Consider the following 19,873-nt stretch of genomic DNA (forward strand, 5'->3'; position numbering starts at 1 on the left):
CGGGGCGTCTTCTTCCCTTCTTCTTCTTCTCGGGCCGCTCCGCATCCATGATGGGAGGCTCCCGCTGTGTGACGCTTCTCGTCTTCTGACGGTTCTTAAATAATGGAGGGCGGGCCCCCCTCTGATGCACAGGGACTTGCCGGGGACTTCCCTGTGGCATTCCCCGTGACATCAGAGGGGGGTGGGGTCACCCGTAACGGGTGACCCCACCCCCCTCTGTGGCAACAGGGAATGCCACAGGGAAGTAACGGGTGACCCTGCCCCCCTCTGACATCACGTGGAATGCCACAGGTAAGTCCCCGTCAAGTCCCTGTGTGAAGAAGACGAGAAGCATCACACAGCGGGAGCCTCTCGTCATGGATGCGGAGCGGCCCGAGAAGAAGGGAAGACGATGCCGTGGAGGAAGATGCCGGACGAGAACACCGGAGGAAGAACCAGAAGAAGAAGATGGAGGAAGAAACCGAAGGAAGATAGAAGATAGAAGAAAGAAGATAGCAGAAAGAAGAAGCATTTAAATAAAGGAATTGTCAAAAACTGTCTCTTGTCATTTTTAACATTTTGACACTTTTTTTGTGAAATGGTAGGGGTACTTTTGTACCCCCTTACCATTTAACATGGGGGGGCAGGATCTGGGGGTCCCCTTGTTAAGGGGGGCTTCCAGATTCCAATAAGCCCCCCGCCTGCAGACCCCCACAACCACTGGGCAAGGGTTGTGGGGATGAGGCCCTTGTCCCCATCAACATGGGGACAAGGTGCTTTGGGGGCTACCCCAAAGCACCCTCCCAATGTTGAGGGCATGTGGCCTGGTATGGTTCAGGAGGGGGGGCGCTCTCTCATCCCCCCTCTTTTCCTGCGGCCTGCCAGGTTGCGTGCTCGGATAAGGGTCTGTTATGGATTTTTGGGGGGGCCCCACGCCATTTTTTTAAAAATTTTGGCGCGGGGTTCCCCTTAAAATCCATACCAGACCTGAAGGGTTTGGTATAGATTTTGAGGGGACCCCACACCATTTTTTTTACATTTTGGCGCGGGGTTCCCCTTAATATCCATACCAGACCTGAAGGGCTTGGTATGGAATTTAGGGGGACCCCCCACCCCATTTTTGAAAAAAAATTTTGGTCTGGGGTTCCCCTGTGGGGAATTCCCATTCCGTTTTTATCGATTAACTTTCATGTGTATTGTCGGACCGGCAATTCATTAATAGCCGCGAGTAGCTTTGATGCGAACACCCTAAATTATTCGCTGTTCAGCGAACTGGCAAACAGCCGATGTCCGGGGGTTACCTGAGGCTACGGCTCCTGGGGACCTTGCTGCGACAATTACCTCCATTTTTAATTCCTACCTCGGTAGGGCACCGATTGAAGAATTGGAGCTTGATAAAGTTCACAGAGTTGCTCTGGACATATCCCCTGCTAATGGCCGCCCGAGGGATGTTTTATGTCATGTCCATTATTATAAAGTGAAGGAAATGATCCTACAGAAGGCTTAGCAGAGGGTTCCCATTGATTTTGATGGTGCTTCTATTCAACTCCTGTCAGACTTGTCCCGTGCTACTCTAGGGATGCGCAGAGCTGTCAGATGCCTCCTGACTGTTATACGTGAAACTGGAGCTACTTATACCTGGGGCTTCCCATTTCATGTGCAAGTGAAGAAGGAAAATCGCCAATTCACGCTGCTATCCCGGAACAACTCCCTGAGCTTTTTTTCATTTTTGGGATCTGAGCCGATCTCTGTTCCCAACTGGCTGGATGTCCTTTTTGAGGATCCTGCCCCTCAGATGTCCAATCCTTTGCCCCAAAGGCGCAGACGGTCCCGTTCCCATAGTGCTGCTTCTGTACTGCCCCACAGCCACCCTTCTGATCTGGAACTGTGACTTCCTTCCTGTGCCCGGTGTACTTCCTAGGATGACCTTCCACACTTTAGTCAACAGTCCTGTCCTCTTCAGACATGGCATTCTGCCTCTGCTGGTATGCCTTAGCTATGTTTAACCTTACAGGCCAGGATATCCGAAGCGACAGAGACACTTGTTCAGCTGAAGTTATTAGTAAGTTTTACCTGAAGTTTGGCCACTTGGGGAAGTACTGTAGTTCGTACCTGATTTCTCTTCCAGCAGGACTGCATATAAGGATATTCCCCCTACACCTCAGCCCCTCTGGCTATACGGCATGTTTTTGGATGTTTAGAGGCCACATCAGGTTCTCTAGTCACCTGGGACCTATTTGGGATACTAATACGTTAATCTAATTCCTGTTATGTTTTTTAGATCTGTTTGCCTGTATGTCTACCTGCTGGGGCCGTCATTGTGCCGCTCCCTGCACCCTATATGACAATCGTAAACACCTAGCTTCTCGCCAGGATGGTACTCCGGTGTCGGAGCTCCCGCCTCTTCTATGTACCTTACCATTATTTTTGCAGGGAGCTGTTCAATGGCTAGATCTAGGCTCAAACCAGATCGCTCTGTTTAAGGTTCCTTTTGACCTATTGATACTTTACCATGGTCCAGGGTGGCCCATGTGTGTTGTCGGGCTCGCCACGGTCAACACTTCACCCCACATAGGCCCGCTCCCGACCTGTCTTCTAGGTGGAGACCCCATATTAGTTTTGAGTTTACCAGAATTTTCTGGTACAAGTGCATTCATTGCTGTGAATTTGTGCTACCTCTCTTGAGGGAGTTCTCTCGACAGGTGGTCTAATTCACAAATTCACTCACTCTCACTCTCTCTCTCTCTCTCTCTCTCTCTCTCTCTCTCTCCTTTTTTCTCCCTCTCTCTCTTTCTCTCTCTCCCCCCTCCTCCACTCCTCGTCCTCAACCCTCCCTCCCCCCCAATTTTTTTTGTTTTGTTTTGTTTTAAAGTGGATACTTAATTCATCATCATGCCAGAAGTGACTTTGCTCTCCCTAAATGCTCATGGGCTGAATATTCCGGAGAAGAGGTCGCAGGTGCTAAGTGAGATTTGGAGAAATCGTGCCCACGTAGCCTTTCTACAGGAGACACATTTTAAGGCTTCAAAACTCCCAAAATTCGGGAACTCCAGGTACCCTTTTGCCTACCACAGCTGCTCCCCAGACTCCAAATCTCATGGGGTAAGTGTTCTCATCTCTAAAAATGTGGCTTGGTCGGCGTCAGATGTCCTCACAGACAATCTGGGATGATACATTTTTGTGAAAGGCTCCATTTACTGGCATGTTGTAACCGTAGTCAATATTTACGCCCCCAACATAGGCCAAGTGGGTTTTATAGAGAGCTGCTTAGACAAATTGACTGACTTTGCAGAGGGGCAGTTGTTCCTGGGGGGAGACCTAAACGTGGCTATGAATCCTCTATTGGACACCTCCATGGGGTCCTCTCATCTGTCGTTCGTGGCCCTACGTCGGATTAAGAAAGCCTTGATGGCAGTGCATCTGGTGGATGCTTGGAGGATTGCGCACAGCAGCGCTCAGGACTACGCCTTTTTTTCACCCCCTCACAACTCTTACTAGAGACTGGATTATTTTCTAGTACACCAATCGGCCCTTCCCTTAGTGACTTCCAGTAGTATAGGGGTAAGATCCCTTTCAGACCACACACCGATTTTACTGACACTCATGTTGGGGGGGCAGGCCTCACCAACCTGGGTCTTGGCGGTGAAATGAGAGCTTGATCCAGCAGCCACAATATGCAAAAATAGTGGAAGAGGAGATTAGGTCCTACTTTGCAGCCAATGTGGCCTCTGTGTCCTCTTCATTCTTGCCATGGGAGGCTCACAAATGTGTAGTCAGGGGAGTACTTTTTAAATTGGGAGCTAAAGTTAAGAAAGACAGACAGCTAAAAGTGGATTCTCTCTTAAAGCGCATTGAAGCCCTAGAAAAGCAACATATTAGATCTTCAAAACTTATGTGACTCTCTTAATCTTCTCTTATTAGCTAAAGCAAAAACCATACTCATGTACTCTCGGAGGCTATTCTATGAATTTGGTGGTAAACAGGGCAGACCCTTAGCCCATGCACTACATGAGACCACAGCTCGTTCCTATATCCCCTCCTTGACATCCCCTTCGGGTCAAAAAATGTATAAATCTCAGGAGATTGCCAATTGCTTTCGCAGCTATTATGAGAAATGTTATAATTTGGCCCCCGCGGGTGCAGAGTCTACCTTGCCGACTCACATCTCACTAATAGACGAATACCTACTCTCCTCAGATGTTCCCACATTGACACCTCAGGAGAAGGACGAAATGGAAGGCCATATTATAGAACAAGAAGTTCTCACAGCCATCCAAGGTATGGAAACACGAAAAACACCGGGACACGGTGGTTTTCCTCTACTTTATTGTAAGATGTACACTTTGCATCTGGTGCCTCGATTCTTGCAGGCTTACAATGCACTCCTAGACAGGACTCAACTCCCTAGGGACTCCTTATTTGCTCACATAGTTCTGATTCCTAAAGAGGGTAGAGATGCATCAGATTGTGCGAACTACCGCCCAACATCTTTATTGAATATAGACCTCAAGATTTTTACCAAGATACTAGCTAACTGCTTGATCTCTTTTGTCCCCAAATTAGTCCATTAGTCCAGGTAGGTTTTGTGCCGACTAGGGAAGCCAGAGATGACATGGTCAGAGCCCTGAATCTTATTCACTTGGCCGGGTCCAGGTAAAAACTCCAATGTTGCTGATTTCATCTGACGCAGAGAAAGCCTTTGACTGGGTCAACTGGCTTTTTATGAAACGCACGTTGAGGCACCTTGGCCTAGGTCCCCATGTGTGTCAATGGATAGAGGCAATCTATTCCCATCCCTCAGCAGCAGTCCGGGCTAATGAAGGAATTTCCGCCCCCTTTTCCTTGAGCAAAGGGATGAGACAGGGTTGCCTGTTGTCACCGTGATGTCCATCCCCAATTTATTGCAGGATCTTGGGACGTACTCTGCTCTTTCTAATTATAAAATTAATGTGCACAAATCCGAAGCTTTAAACATAAATTTATCTAAGGAGACTCTCCACAACATTCAACAGAATTTCCCTTTCTCTTGGGCTCGCCACAAAATCAAATATCTGGGCGTTTTTCTTTTTACCTCCTCGTTGTCAGAAGTCTTTCAGGAGAATTTTACCCCCTGGCTAACCTCTCTACGTATAGATCTCCAGCGCTGACACAAGAATGCTTTCTCCTGGTTCAGCAGGAACAGCATTTTAAAAATGATGGTTTTTCCAAAATTATTATACCTCCTCCAAACTTTGCCAATAACGTTCCCAAGCCACTTCCTTTGTTCGGTCCGGGGGGAATTTTTGAATTTTCTCTGGGGCTACAAAGCAGAAAGACTGTCTCATCGTATTCTGACCTTACCAAAAGACCAGGGTGGCATGGGGTTCCCAGACCCTTTTAAATATTATCATGCGGTCCATTTAACTAGAGCCCTAGACTGGACCAAGCATGCCTCAGAGAAGGAGTGGGTGGGGGTGGAACAGGCAATGTCCCCCTTTCCGCTTTCAACCTTGTTGTGGCAGACTTCTGCCCTACCAATACCCCTGAAATCCCACCCTTTGATTGGGACTACACTGTCGGTAGTAGCAAAACAGGTTGTGTCACGATGGTCTCCCACATTCCCTCATCTTTGTCACAGGTCATTGGCATTCAGAAGTTCCCTTCTAGTCTGTCAGGGAAGAGGTTTAAGGAATTTCTAGCGATCAACAGATTTAGGTTTCAAGACTTTCATCAAGAGGGTCGATGGTGCACTATTGAGGAAATTCAAGCAATGCTATCGCCCCCTCTAGATAGATGGGGAGCGACACAGAGTAGACATTTCTCACCTCCTCACATTTTGCACCTTCCACCAGTTCATCTACATCTGCTTTTGAGAGGCTCTACCTGGATCCCGCTCCCCAGCCATCATCTATTGTCCCTAATGTACAGGTTACTGGTTGAACCCCAGGACAGCTTTATACCTCCCTATCTACGGCCTGAGTCAGGCCTTCTCAAAAGATCAGAGACACCGCTCCTCAATTGCAAGTAGGTTTCAGGAGGTTGGGTTTAGGATCCTGACTCGTTGGTATAGAGTACCCACGCTCTTTCATAAGATCTACCCGTCAGTTCCCTCCACCTGCTGGCGTTGTCAACAACCTGATGGTTCATTACTGCACGTATTCTGGACAAGCCCGCATGTTCGCCCCTTTTGGGATGCTATTTGATGCATGGTTTTTAGACTGACAGACATTTCACTTGAAGACGATCCGGCGCAGTGCCTGCTCCACCTTACCCTGATGTCAAGACATCGTTATAAGAAATACCTCTTGATCCACCTTCTTAATGCCGCTAAAATATGTATTCTGCAAAAATGGAAATGCTCGGATCCCCCTTCAATTGGTCAGTGGATAGCTGTGGTGAACGAAATTAATCTGATGGAACAATTGATGGCAGCATTAAACCGAAAAGAGGAAAAATTCAGTAAAACATGGTTTTACTGGCACAATTTCTGATCCTTTCAAGATTATGGCACCTTTCTGACCCCCTCGGTAGAGTCACTTTAACTTTGCATGTTTCCCTAACCATTTGCTTTCACATCCAACTACCCCCACCCCTTTTTTTTTTTTTCCCAACCCTCCTCTTCCCCTAAGCCCTCACCTTCTTCCTCCCTTGATTTCTATTGATCCTGCTTTGGTTCTCTTCATATTCACGCTACCCTTTCTGTCTTCTGATTTCTTCCTCGTTATTTGGAAAACCTATTTGTGTGCACTTGACTAGGGGCGATAATAAAGTTTTACACTGTTGTACCATATGTTTAATTTAGGGGAACTGGCGATATATCGACACCAACTGATTTGCTATTTCAATAGTGGATGTTGCTGCTTTGTTTTTGGTTTATGTATAAGCTTGTTCTCCTTGTACAAAACATTGTTGTCGGTTCTCTTCTGCCCTGTCTGGTGTACCCAATAAAACATTAGATGAGAAAAAATAAAAAGGAAAGAAAAAAAAAAAAACAACAAACTTTCTTTTGTGATTTAAAGTAACGCCCTTATGGTGTATTTATCTGTAAATGTGAAAGTAGGAGGAAGAGACGCTCTACACTATGTTCATATGACACCATGTGCCAACACAGAACAGAGATTATTCTTGGCTGACCACTTAAGCAGTGGTCAGGGCGTTGGGCAAGATTTGGGCTCAGAGGGTCCTATAGAAACGTTGGACAGCAGTGTGCATGCAGGAGATGTTAACAGACTGTAGATGAAGCATAATATTTAGAGTCAAATCTGGCAGGAGTCTAACTTCTGCTCTTAGGCTTAGTTCACACTGGCTTAAAAACACCCCTCAAACACCTATGCACAAGATTTAATAGACAGCACATTGTGCTGTTCACATTACAAAAACATGAAGCGTTAGCTTCATGTCGAGTCAGGAGGCGTTGAATCTTTTTAATGCCTCCCAATTCAAGTCTATGGTAACGCTCCACAAACGCTTTTTGCTGGCATTTTCAGTGCGGTTTTAGGGAGGTTGAGGTGCGTTTAAAATTTATCACTTTCCATTGTGGTGCAGTTTTAACGCTCATAAAATGCAACAAAACCATGCATTGGGCATTTTAGGAGTGTTTTAATGATGCCTGTCTGACGCCCATACTAACGCTTTACAAGCGCTATGGGAGCGTTTGTTGAGCGTCAGTAATTTAGCAAGTGTGAATAAGCCTTTAGGGTTCAAAGATATAACAAAATACAGGTAGCCTCAAGAGTATGGGTTGTGCTAAAGTGCAAGAGGGAACTGTTTTTCTCATTGAAATGACAACTGCCACAGCTGAGGCAATTGGGGACAATGGGACTGAAAGTCTGAAATTGATGGTCTGTCAGTAGTGCAATCTGATACAATATTTCTCAGAATACCAACTGTTAGAATCCTTTCACACTGAGGCAGTTTTCAGGCACTTTAGCACTAGAAATAGCGGCTGAAAACTGCCTCCCATGCCGCCCGAGTGTGAAAGCCCGGGTGCTTTCACACTGGGGCGGTGCGCTTGCGGGACGTTAGAAAAAGTCCAAGCAGCATCTTTGGGGTGGTTTGCGAGCGCTGTATACAGCGCTCCCAAAATGCCCCTGCCCATTGCAATGAATGGGCATCACTTCTGAAGCACCTGAAAAGTGATTCGGAAGCGCCGCAACACGGGTGTTTTAACCACTTCTTTGGGGTTAAAAGCACTCCACTAGTGGCTGAAAAGCACTGCTAAAACAGCAGTAAAGTGGCACTAAAATGAGCAGCGCTTTACCGCTACTGCATGGGCGGCTCCAGTGTAAAAGAGGTGTTACTGCATACCATATATAGTAATTTGTATAACATATCTCCCATGTTTTCCAAAAAAAGTTCCAATGATGTCACAGACTGAAGTGAAAACTTTGGATGACGTTGAAAATTAAAGCAGCACTAAACTTTCTCAGTCAACATTATTTATTTGTAATGCTTATGTTTAGCTTTAGTAAATAGATAGAAATTTCTATTATATTTACTTGTTTTAAACTTTTTTTTTTTAATGTATTCAGTTTCTTCCTGGTTTCTAGCCTAGGCCAAAAATTATGTCATTCATCCCAGGAGTCTTTATGGGCTTTTTTTCTCTTTTCACCTGGAGGAGGGGCTTTCTCGGTTGATCACACCCTGCTGCCTGCATGTCTGTGCTAAGGGCCAATGGATTCAAGGTATTCAAGGTATAAATGCTAGAGGAATCATCTTTCCTTACTCTAGGTACTTCAAAAGGATTTTTCAACAAAACAAAGCATGGATGGATGGGTGAGTTTGCTTTGAATATTATACTTGATTTGTTGTAGCCGTATTAGTGCAATTGTGACAGAGAAAATTGAGTACTGTCCGTGATACTTTTTTTATTTGCACTAACATACAATTTTTCAGCACAAGCTTTCGGGGTATGTCCCCTTCTTCAAGGTCCAAGCAGTACTGATTCACAAATTTTTAAGCAGAATTCCCCCCTAGCTCTCCCTCTGTCTTATCTCACTAACTCTGCTGCTATCTTTATTACCATTGATTTGCATGTGTTTGGTTTTCTCTTTTTTTTTTTTTTTCTTTAACATTCTGCTTAAAAATTTGTGAATCAGTACTGCTTGGACCTTGAAGAAGGGGACATACCCCGAAAGCTTGTCCTGAAAAATTGTATGTTAGTGCAAATAAAAAAAGTATCACAGACAGTACTCAATTTTCTTTGAATATTACATAGTTACATAGTAGGTGAGGTCGAAAAAAGACACAAGTCCATCAAGTCCAACCTATGTGTGTGATTATATGTCAGTATTATTGTATGTATATATATATATATATATATAATTGTATATCCTTGTATGTTGTGGTCGTTCAGGTGCTTATCTAATAGTTTCTTGAAACTATCGATGCTCCCCCGCTGAGACCACCGCCTGTGGAAGGGAATTCCACATCCTTGACGCTCTTACAGTAAAGAACCCTCTAGTTTAAGGTTAAACCTCTTTTCTTCTAATTTAATGAGTGGCCATGTGTCTTGTTAAACTCCCTTCCACGAAAAAGTTTTATCCCTAGTGTGGGGTCACCAGTATGGTATTTGTAAATTGAAATCATATCCCCTCTCAAGCATCTCTTCTCCAAAGAGAATTAGTTCAGTGCTCGCAACCTTTCCTCATAACTAATATCTCCCAGACCCTTTATTAGCTTTGTTGCCTTTCTTTGTACTCGCTCCATTTCCAGTACATCCTTCCTGAGGACTGGTGCCCAGAACTGGACAGCATACTCTAGGTGCGGCCGGACCAGAGTCTTGTAGAGCGGGAGAATTATCGTTTTATCCCTGGAGTCGATCCCCTTTTTAATGCATGCCAATATTCTGTTTGCTTTGTTAGCAGCAGCTTGGCATTGCATGCCATTGCTGAGCCTATCATCTACTAGGACCCCCAGGTCCTTTTCCATCCTAGATTCCTCCAGAGGGTTCCCCCCAGTGTATAGATTGCATTCATATTTTTGCCACACAAAATTAATAAAATAGCGTTTTTAGTTTGAAAATAATAATGCGTACTGGTGCGCAAACCACCAACTAGACTGTAAATAGTATAATAAGTATTGGTGATAAAGCTGCCACCCTAAAGGTGTTCCCACACCACGAAATAACTATCAATAATAATAATAGGTAATGTGGCGCTAAATCCAAAAATTGTACAAAACAATGATGTGAAAAATCAGTAGATAATCAAATAATATTGTGAAACAACCACATAAATGGAGATTCTACACAAAAATCCAAATAATAATTGTGTCAACAGCAATTAATCTACCATCATAATGTGTACCAAAGGTTATGATGAACCATCGCTACAACAAAAATAGGTGTGGATATCCCTATTTGTAAATCACTAATGAATCGCATACATAAATCCAAATCAATAAATCCAAAAAGTGTCTGAATCCCAACAGGACCCAATCTATATAAAGTATAGACATTAAATATGATGCAAAGTATAGAAAATCAGTGAAAATAGTGACGAATAGATTCTGTGTATTAAATAATTATAATAAGTGTATATAAAGTAGCAGTCCAAAAAAATATATAAAAATGTTTAAATTCATGCAAAAAATCGTGCACCCGATAACAAGTCCCAAACACCGTGCAATCCAAATTGTGGCAATCTCCAGGAAATGGTGAAAATAGTAGTACCGGCAACAGCTCCCCAGTGCAGTCCCCCCAGCCTCTCACCTTAAGGCTGACCGATAACATCCCAGTGAATACAGTCCAGATGGACGGACAGCTCCACGATCCTCCCCTAAAGGACTCTCCTATGGATCTCCTGTTATGATACCGCTCTCTGCTTCCACAGCACCCCAGTAAGTCAGCCAGACAATACAAAAGAGGGGAAGGAATACTCCATGGTGTAGTATCAAATACAACCAAATTTATTAAAAGTATCCACTTACATTAGTAAAAGAAAACGAGCACACACTACAGCTGATTCACGATTCCGGCCGTGATCGGGAAAAGCCGAACAAGACAGGACCCGCCTCTCCTCCTTGAAGCGTTGTGTGACCGTCACGTCACTTTTTCAAAGGGTATCATACATATCATATCGTGGAGCTGTCCGTCCATCTGGACTGTATTCACTGGGCTGTCACTATCAGTTATCACATATGTGCTAGTATGATACTAGCCCTTTTGCACTGAGGTTTTTTTTGTTTCAGTATTTACAATATTTTTTATGTGCTAGTATGATACTAGCCCTCATGCACATGGACTTTTTCTGATTTATATATTTTTATTTGGTTCAATTTTTTTTGTACCAACACTGTATTTGTCACTCATTTTATAGCTTTTTATACATTTTAGGCAATTTTGTTTCTTCAGTTTATTCGGATTTAGTGCCCATGAGATTGCACTTTATTACATTTCATTATACTTTTATATTTTGTATAATTTTTTCATTTTGCCTTTTTTGGAACTGATGACTCATTGTTTGAGCACTTTGTACTACAAGATGGTGGGACTGTTCACCATTTATTTATTTACTTGGAGTCACCAATAAGTATTTGCTGAGTTACCACATATGTGCTAGTATGATACTAGCAATTCTGCACTGAGATTTTTTTCTTTTAATAAGTATTTGCTGAGTTACCACATATGTGTTGTATGATACTAGCCCTTTTTCCACTGAGAATTTCTTTTCTGTTGTTTCAGTATTTACAATATTTTTTATGTGCTAGTATGATACTAGCCCTCATGTTCATTATACCTTTTGTTTAATTTTTTCATTTTTTATTCACCTCTCTGTACATTTGAGTTAGCCCCTTCCCCTTCCCCCCTTCCCTTTTTATCACAGCGCAATCACCACTCACTTTATTCATACTACTTTTGCCTGTTTGGATCAGACATTTAGGTGTTGTAGCAGTGCCCCTTAGCATAGGTATTTCTGACAGCGCAGGAGTTTCTTCATTATTTATCCATTTGTTTCTATCCACCTGTGTTAACCCCTGCTGCAGTCATGGATATTTTCACGTTTATAGAACGCAGAGAGGTTGATCATGATGCAGTATTCAACAGTGAAAATAAAAAAACAGATAGTACTATTGAGAGCTTAGTACGCAAGCTCAGCCATAACATGGAGAAAAAAGTGAATATGTGGTGGGATGTCACCACCTTCGACAGGTACATTAAGGCCAAAATTGTGCCTAGGCGTCTTAGGTGGGACGTCCCTCTAAATGATGGCCTTATAGACCAAGAATCTATAGATGAGTGGTTCAGATTTTTTAACGATAAGGGTATTGAATTGCTACAACTCTTGCTGTAAAGAAAACAGAAGAAAATCAGAAAAGTAGAGTAAACAATAGCAGAATTGAAAGAGCAATTAGAGGCCCACAAAGATACAGCTGAATTTCAACGCCTCATTTCACAATTGAATAAAGACCTTTCTAGAAAGGACGCTGAAACCCAGCAAAGAAAGGGAAAGAAATTCTCCAGGGATATCAGCGATTTTAAAAAGGACCTGGTATTTAAATGGCAGAACAATATTGGACAGATTGAACCTATTTCTGCATTCTCTACTCCGGAAAAGGTGGTTAAAATTAACCCTTGCCATACTGATTTATCACCTATACCCAGATCACCTCGGTATAGTACCTCCCGTAGACATTCGGGCAATTATACACCAAGGGAAGATTCCCCAAGACACATGAAGGATGATGCTAGGTACAGGCTTTTCAGCAATAATACTCCATATAATACCTGGAAACAACCACCCTACCCACAACGTACCCCACAGCAGTGGTGGAAAAAATCCAACAATCAGAGAAATCATAATAGAAGTCCTCATTGAACACGACCTAATAATGCATCAAAAAATGCAAGAGGCCCTCCTTATGAGCCATATAGGCAAGAGAGGCACCCAGCGTACCCCCAGACTAACCACGAGACGAGAGACTACCAACATGGGCAATATGATTATTATAGATCACGTGATAGAAGCCCTGGCCCCTACTATCACAATGCACCCAGAGAAGGAAGAGGTCCACCTAATGTACCGTACAGACCTAGAGAATGTAGTCCCATCTATACGCAAAACTATTATGCCCCCTTGAGGGATCTCCGGGACATGAGACATAAATATGATTACCATCATGAACAGGGTCACAATAGATCTTTTTTAGAGAGAGGAACGGAATACCATCCACCGAGGAGAACAGAGGAAACAAGGAGAAAAAGCCCTATAAGAAAAGAGGCTGCAGAGCAGGAAAGGGAAAACAAACGAAAAAGGGAGACATTGGAGACGGAATTTTTAATCTTACAGATGTACCACTCATTTGGGAAGAACTAGTAGTGCTAGACAAAGGGTTAAAGTATGCACCAGTGAAAAATCTTGACAAATTTGAGACGTATATCAGTATACAAAAGTATATAAGAAAATTAAACATCAAGAAATATTTGATGGAAAAACCCATTAATGCCAGCACCACACAAAACAATTCAGTGGTACATGAGGAACAGATCAACATATAACCCTAAACCTAAGGACAACACCCATATAGAAGTTTTTAAGAACCTAGTGACGGAAGAAATTAAGCATTTAACCGTAAAGAAAAGAGAAGAACCGAGGATTATTAATACCGACATCCAGAAGCTTATTAAAAGAAAGGACCTCGTGATAAGGCCTTCAGATAAAGGAGGTGGTATTGTGATTCAAACCACCGAACAATACCACAAAGGCATGATGAAGTTATCAGAAGATCACAACACATACTGCTTATTATCCAAGAATCCTATTTTTAAATGGAAAAAAGAGCTTGAACAAGTAGTACTACTGGGCCTAGGTATACTTAACAAAAAAGAAGCGAAATATCTAGTTCCAGAAGCCTGCAGAACCCCAATTATCTATGCATTACCGAAAATCCATAAGGATAAAACTGATCCCCCTTTAAGACCGACTGTTAACGGTATAGACCCAATCACAGCAAGATTGGGTGAATACATCGATAAATATCTTCAACCGGCTGTACAAAGCACTAAGGCCTATCTGCGTGACACGAAACAAATGCTTCAAATACTCGAAAACAGAGTAGAAACTGGTATCGTGTGTATGGGAACAGCAGACGTGTCATCACTTTATACGATCATACCCCACTTTGCAGCATGTGAGGCGCTGAAATGGGGCCTCAGAAAATACACCAAACTCCCTTACTTTCAGAGGAAATTCCTCATTAAATGTCTCGACTTTTGCCTGAAACACAGCCACTTCTGGTACTGCAAACAATTTTACCAACAGAAGACAGGAGTAGCTATGGGGGCTAAATTTGCCCCCAGCGTCGCAGGACTCTTTATGTCCCAATGGGAAGAGGAAGTTGTTTTTACGGACCCACCCAAGGAATTACGCCTATTCAAAAGGTATATATAAAACACAAAGCGCTGTGATGCTAAATAGCTGATAATTACACATAAAACCAAGTGAGGCTGCTATCAAAAGAGAGTGTTTTCAGAGTCACTTAAAAAGAATAAATAATGATATTTGAAGCGCTTCACAATGTGCATGAAAATGAATATATAAGAATAAATATAAATAGTAAAATAAATCCAGCGGTGAGTAAAAATTCCTAAAAAATCCAGCAATCAAAATAGTGTAAAATTATAAAAAATTAGTGACACCAAATGTGTAAAAAAATTCACATAAAAAATCCACATAAAAATAAATATATAGGGATGTATTCAGAAGGTTCAATTATACAGGTGTAGAATCCTGATTGGTATAGAGCTTTTGATCACTAGCAAGGCTGTTTAAAAACACTTGCTTAATCAAAGTGCTCATTGACCTTCATAGTAACAATGTGCTTTTTACTTCTATTCACAACCAATGTGAGAATCATAAACAGGCAGATAAGAGAAAAAAACAATCATTGTGCAATAGTTAGGATACCAAGGTACACAGGCAAACTTCAATCCACTCACGTGTGCCTTATAATGATAAGGCATATGCAGGTTTTACTATAGCAGTCAGCCGCCTTAGACAGGAGCAGATTCAGTGCAGTACACTGTGTGATACTGCTGATCTGCACAGAGCGTCCTTGGCTCCTCCCACGCGTTACATCACAGTCACGTGACTTTTTCAAGGATAATACAAGCTCTGACGGACTCAGCTTTATAGCACAACAGCAGAGTGGTTGCCATGGCTACAGCATGAGTTTAACATCATCCTGCTTCCTGCATAAACTTCAATCCTGTTAAAACCTACTTTTATTAGACATGTAATTCATATGAATATCGTTGGTTTATCAAAACCACAATTCCATGTGTAAAAAACGCAGTGTGTAAAAAGCAAAAAATATATATATTGATATCTCTAATCACGTTTACTTTTTCAACTCCCTCCAGTGGTCACAATTGGTATAACATCTCACAGAGGGACTATATGGCAAAGTGTTGTCTCTAATGGTTTTGATAATTGACCAGTGCCCCATGATATCACAAAAATGGGGTATCCACATGCTCTGCTCATAAATGTATGGAAAACGAAGTAAACAAGATGACATGATATATATATATATATATATAAAATATACATATATAAAATTAAAATAAGATATGATATAAGAAATAGGGAAATAATATTAAAATGTAAAATTAAAATCTAAAAATTCCATGATAGAATATTGCAAAAATGGATGATGACCATTATTTATATGCTAGAACTGAACCAAATATTGCCACTCAGAAAAAACTGGTATTGGACAAATAATGAGAATATTGGACCAAAAAATAAATAAAAATAAAAAATAAAATATAAAAAATAAAATTAAAATGTATACCATAAAAATATATATATAAATCTGACAAACCTCTAAAAATCAGAAATAAAACAATTCAGGTCGAATTCAATGTTCAAACCATGGGGTTCTAATGTACCCATCTGGAATATCCATTTGGATTCATTCTTGCTGAGTTCCCTCACTTTATGGGAACCCCTCCAATGAGCCTTATACTTTTGAATAGCCCAGAATTGGAGACCCCTAGGGTCTCTGTTATGATACCTATCAAAATGTTTTGAAACACTGTGTTTTGGATAGCCTTTTCTAATGTTCTGGATATGCTCTCTTATTCTCTTCCACATTGGTCGCTTCGTTCTGCCAATGTATTGGAGGGAACAGGAGCACTGTAAAGCATATACCACCCCCTCAGTCCTGCAAGATATAAAATCCTTTATTTCAAATTCTTGTCCAGTATTTGTTGAAGAAAATTTCTGACATTTGTATCCATTTTGATTAGTATTTATGCAGGCATAACACCTTTTACAGGGATAGAATCCTTTACCCTGAAAAAAGGTTAAATCAGTTATTCTCTTGGGTGGGTTGGGTACATTTTTAGCTATGATGTCCCTTAGAGTTGGAGCTCGTCTATAAATGTTGGAGCCTATGGTGGGACATAGCTGCTCATGAACAATACATTAAAGATAAAATTGTCCCGAGAAGATTGAGATGGGATGTACCTATCTGTGATGGTTTGACAGATCAAGACGCAACTAATGAGTGGTATAAATTTTTTAACGATAAAGGTCTTGATCTAGTACATTTTGCCTTAAAAAGGAAACAAAGGAAATTAAACATGATTAACCAGCAAATTGCTGAATGCAAAACCACACTGGACCCTTTTAAAGAGACAGCACCTTTTTCATCACTAACTCAACAACTGAATAAAGTGTTAGAACAGAAAGATGTTGAATTGAAACAAAGGAAAAAGAGAAAATACCTCAGAGATACCAATGATTATCAGTTAGAACAGGTTTTCAATTGGCAAATCAATGCCAAACAAGGTAAAACTGGGTCTATAGCCTCATCACCAGATAGAGAGGTGAGGATAGTTAGCCCCAGGAGAAATACATATTATAGGACTCCAGAAAGGAGATCCAGGACACCAGAAACCCCAATATATAACCAACAGAAACAATGGGAACAAAGTAACACACATGACAATGGATCAAGAACACCAAAACCTTGGTGGAGGAACAAAACAAAAAATAAATCACCAAGAAGACCTTACTGGAAAAATAATGCCAATAAAAGACCAAACAAACCCCACTATCCACCCTACAATCAATCAAGATCGCACCAATCAAGTAATGAATCGCAATATGATCAGGTGGAAAATGGCAGGTACCCCAGGTATGGGGAACAAGGATACTATCAACATTCAACTAGAACTGAACCAAGAGAAAATCAATATAATTCCAGAAATGACCCCAGAAACTCCTACCAACAACCTCATAGGGATCAGCCAAGGGATTATCGGTATGATCAGGATAGGAGAGATCATAGGGACTATCAACAGAGCAATGGTGAATCTCGAGACCACCAGTCCAATGGTAATAGGAATGGGACCAGAGAATACGACCAATACAGATATCCTGATAGGAGGAGCCCATTGCCTACCACCAATAGATACGAGCCTCTTAGAAATTACATAGAGGAAGAACAGTCAAGATCTTTTTTAGATTTCCGCAGAAACGAAGATCCCCCACCCCTACAGGAATATACAAACAGAGAAAGAAGTCCAAACACCATAAAAGGGGATGCAGAGCAGGATGGCAAACCCAAAAGAAAAAGAGAGTACTAGGGGAAGGCATCTACAACCTCAGCGGCAAATAGCTCACACGAGCGGAATTAATCACACTGGACAAAGGCCTTAAATATGCACCAAAAAAGAATCTGGACAAATTCCAGATGTATATTGACATACAAAAATACACCAGGAAATTGAATATCAAGAAATACTTATTATCCAGACCACCATCTACATTGAACAAAGGAGTGGAACTTGGCAGAGGAGTACAGCATAGTGATTTAAGAAATAAGTCACTATTCAATCCACCCTCTACAAATAATGAACATATTGAGGTGTTTAAAAAAATGGTGATCAAAGACCTGGAACAACTCAAGTTCAGTAGAATCTCGGAATCCCAGCATATACAACAAGGTATAAAACAATTGGAAGCAAATAAAGATATTATAATTAGACCGGCCGACAAAGGGGGCGCCATTGTAGTACTAACTAAGGAATACTACCACCAGGAACTGATGGGACAACTTAACGATAATAACACATATCTGAAACTCAGTAGCAATCCTACTAGAGAATACAAACGAGATCTGTCCTCTTTGATTCAAAAAGGAATCAACAAAAATATTCTATCCAAAAAAGAATCTAGATATTTAGTACCGGATACATGTAGAGTTCCAATCATTTACACCATCCCGAAGATCCATAAGAATGCTGAGGCACCACCAGGAAGACCCATCATTAATGGGATTCAATCGATCAATGCAAGACTTGGGGAATATGTGTACAAATTCTTGCAACCCCTAGTACCTAACACTAAAGCTTATCTACGTGATACCAAACATTTATTACAAATATTAAAATCTCTGACCCTGGACCCTAATGGAAGATATCTGTTAGCAACTGCTGATGTTGCTTCACTGTACACAATAATTGAACATAGCGATGCAATAGAAGCATCTAAATGGGCTATGGATTCATTCAGCCATCTCATTTCTAAACAGAAAAGATTTCTTCTTAGAAGCCTGGCCTTTGGTATTCAACATAACTACTTCTGGTATAATGACAATTATTTTCGACAACTAACGGGTATTGGGATGGGAGCTAAATATGCCCCAAGTGTAGCCAACATATTCATGGCAAAATGGGAGGAGGATGCCATCTTTTTAAATACTCCGAAGGAACTGGTTCTATATAAAAGATTCATAGACGATTGTATTATTATTTGGAAGGGTGATGAACTGAGTTTAAGATCCTTTTTCCAACGTTTGAATATGAACCAAAAAAATATTAAACTTGAACATCAAATTAGTGAGACTAAAATCCAGTTCCTTGATCTTGAAATAGAACTAACAGCCAATATCATCAGCACAAAAACTTTCTTCAAACCGGTGGAAAGGAACAGCTATATACCAGTAACGAGTTGCCACTATGAGCCATGGTTAATCAACATTCCGAAGGGCCAGTTTATTCGCTTACGGAGAAATTGTTCAGAAAATAATGACTATCTCAAACAAGCTCAGTGGATAGGTAAGAGGTTTGAAGAAAAAGGGTACAATAAATGTTTTATAGAAGAAAAAATAACAGAAGTCAATCAAACCTCAAGAGAAGCGCTGATCCAAGATAAAATCAAGGTAAATGACAAAACAGATGACATACCTCTGATAATGGACTTCAGTATACAACACAGGAGGATGGAGAGGATTATAAAAAGACATTGGTCTATTTTAAAAACTGACACTACTTTGGCAAATATACTCCCAGAAAAACCGAGATTCATTTATAGACGAGCTCCAACTCTAAGGGACATCATAGCTAAAAATGTACCCAACCCACCCAAGAGAATAACTGATTTAACCTTTTTTCAGGGTAAAGGATTCTATCCCTGTAAAAGGTGTTATGCCTGCATAAATACTAATCAAAATGGATACAAATGTCAGAAATTTTCTTCAACAAATACTGGACAAGAATTTGAAATAAAGGATTTTATATCTTGCAGGACTGAGGGGGTGGTATATGCTTTACAGTGCTCCTGCTCCCTCCAATACATTGGCAGAACGAAGTGACCAATGTGGAAGAGAATAAGAGAGCATATCCAGAACATTAGAAAAGGCTATCCAAAACACAGTGTTTCAAAACATTTTGATAGGTATCATAACAGAGACCCTATGGGTCTCCAATTCTGGGCTATTCAAAAGTATAAGGCTCATTGGAGGGGTTCCCATAAAGTGAGGGAACTCAGCAAGAATGAATCCAAATGGATATTCCAGATGGGTACATTAGAATCCCATGGTTTGAACATTGAATTCGACCTGAATTGTTTTATTTCTGATTTTTAGAGGTTTGTCAGATTTATATATATATTTTTATGGTATA

This window comes from Aquarana catesbeiana, linkage group LG03, assembly GCF_042186555.1.
Source record: "Aquarana catesbeiana isolate 2022-GZ linkage group LG03, ASM4218655v1, whole genome shotgun sequence".
NCBI classification, from domain to species: Eukaryota; Metazoa; Chordata; class Amphibia; order Anura; family Ranidae; genus Aquarana; species Aquarana catesbeiana.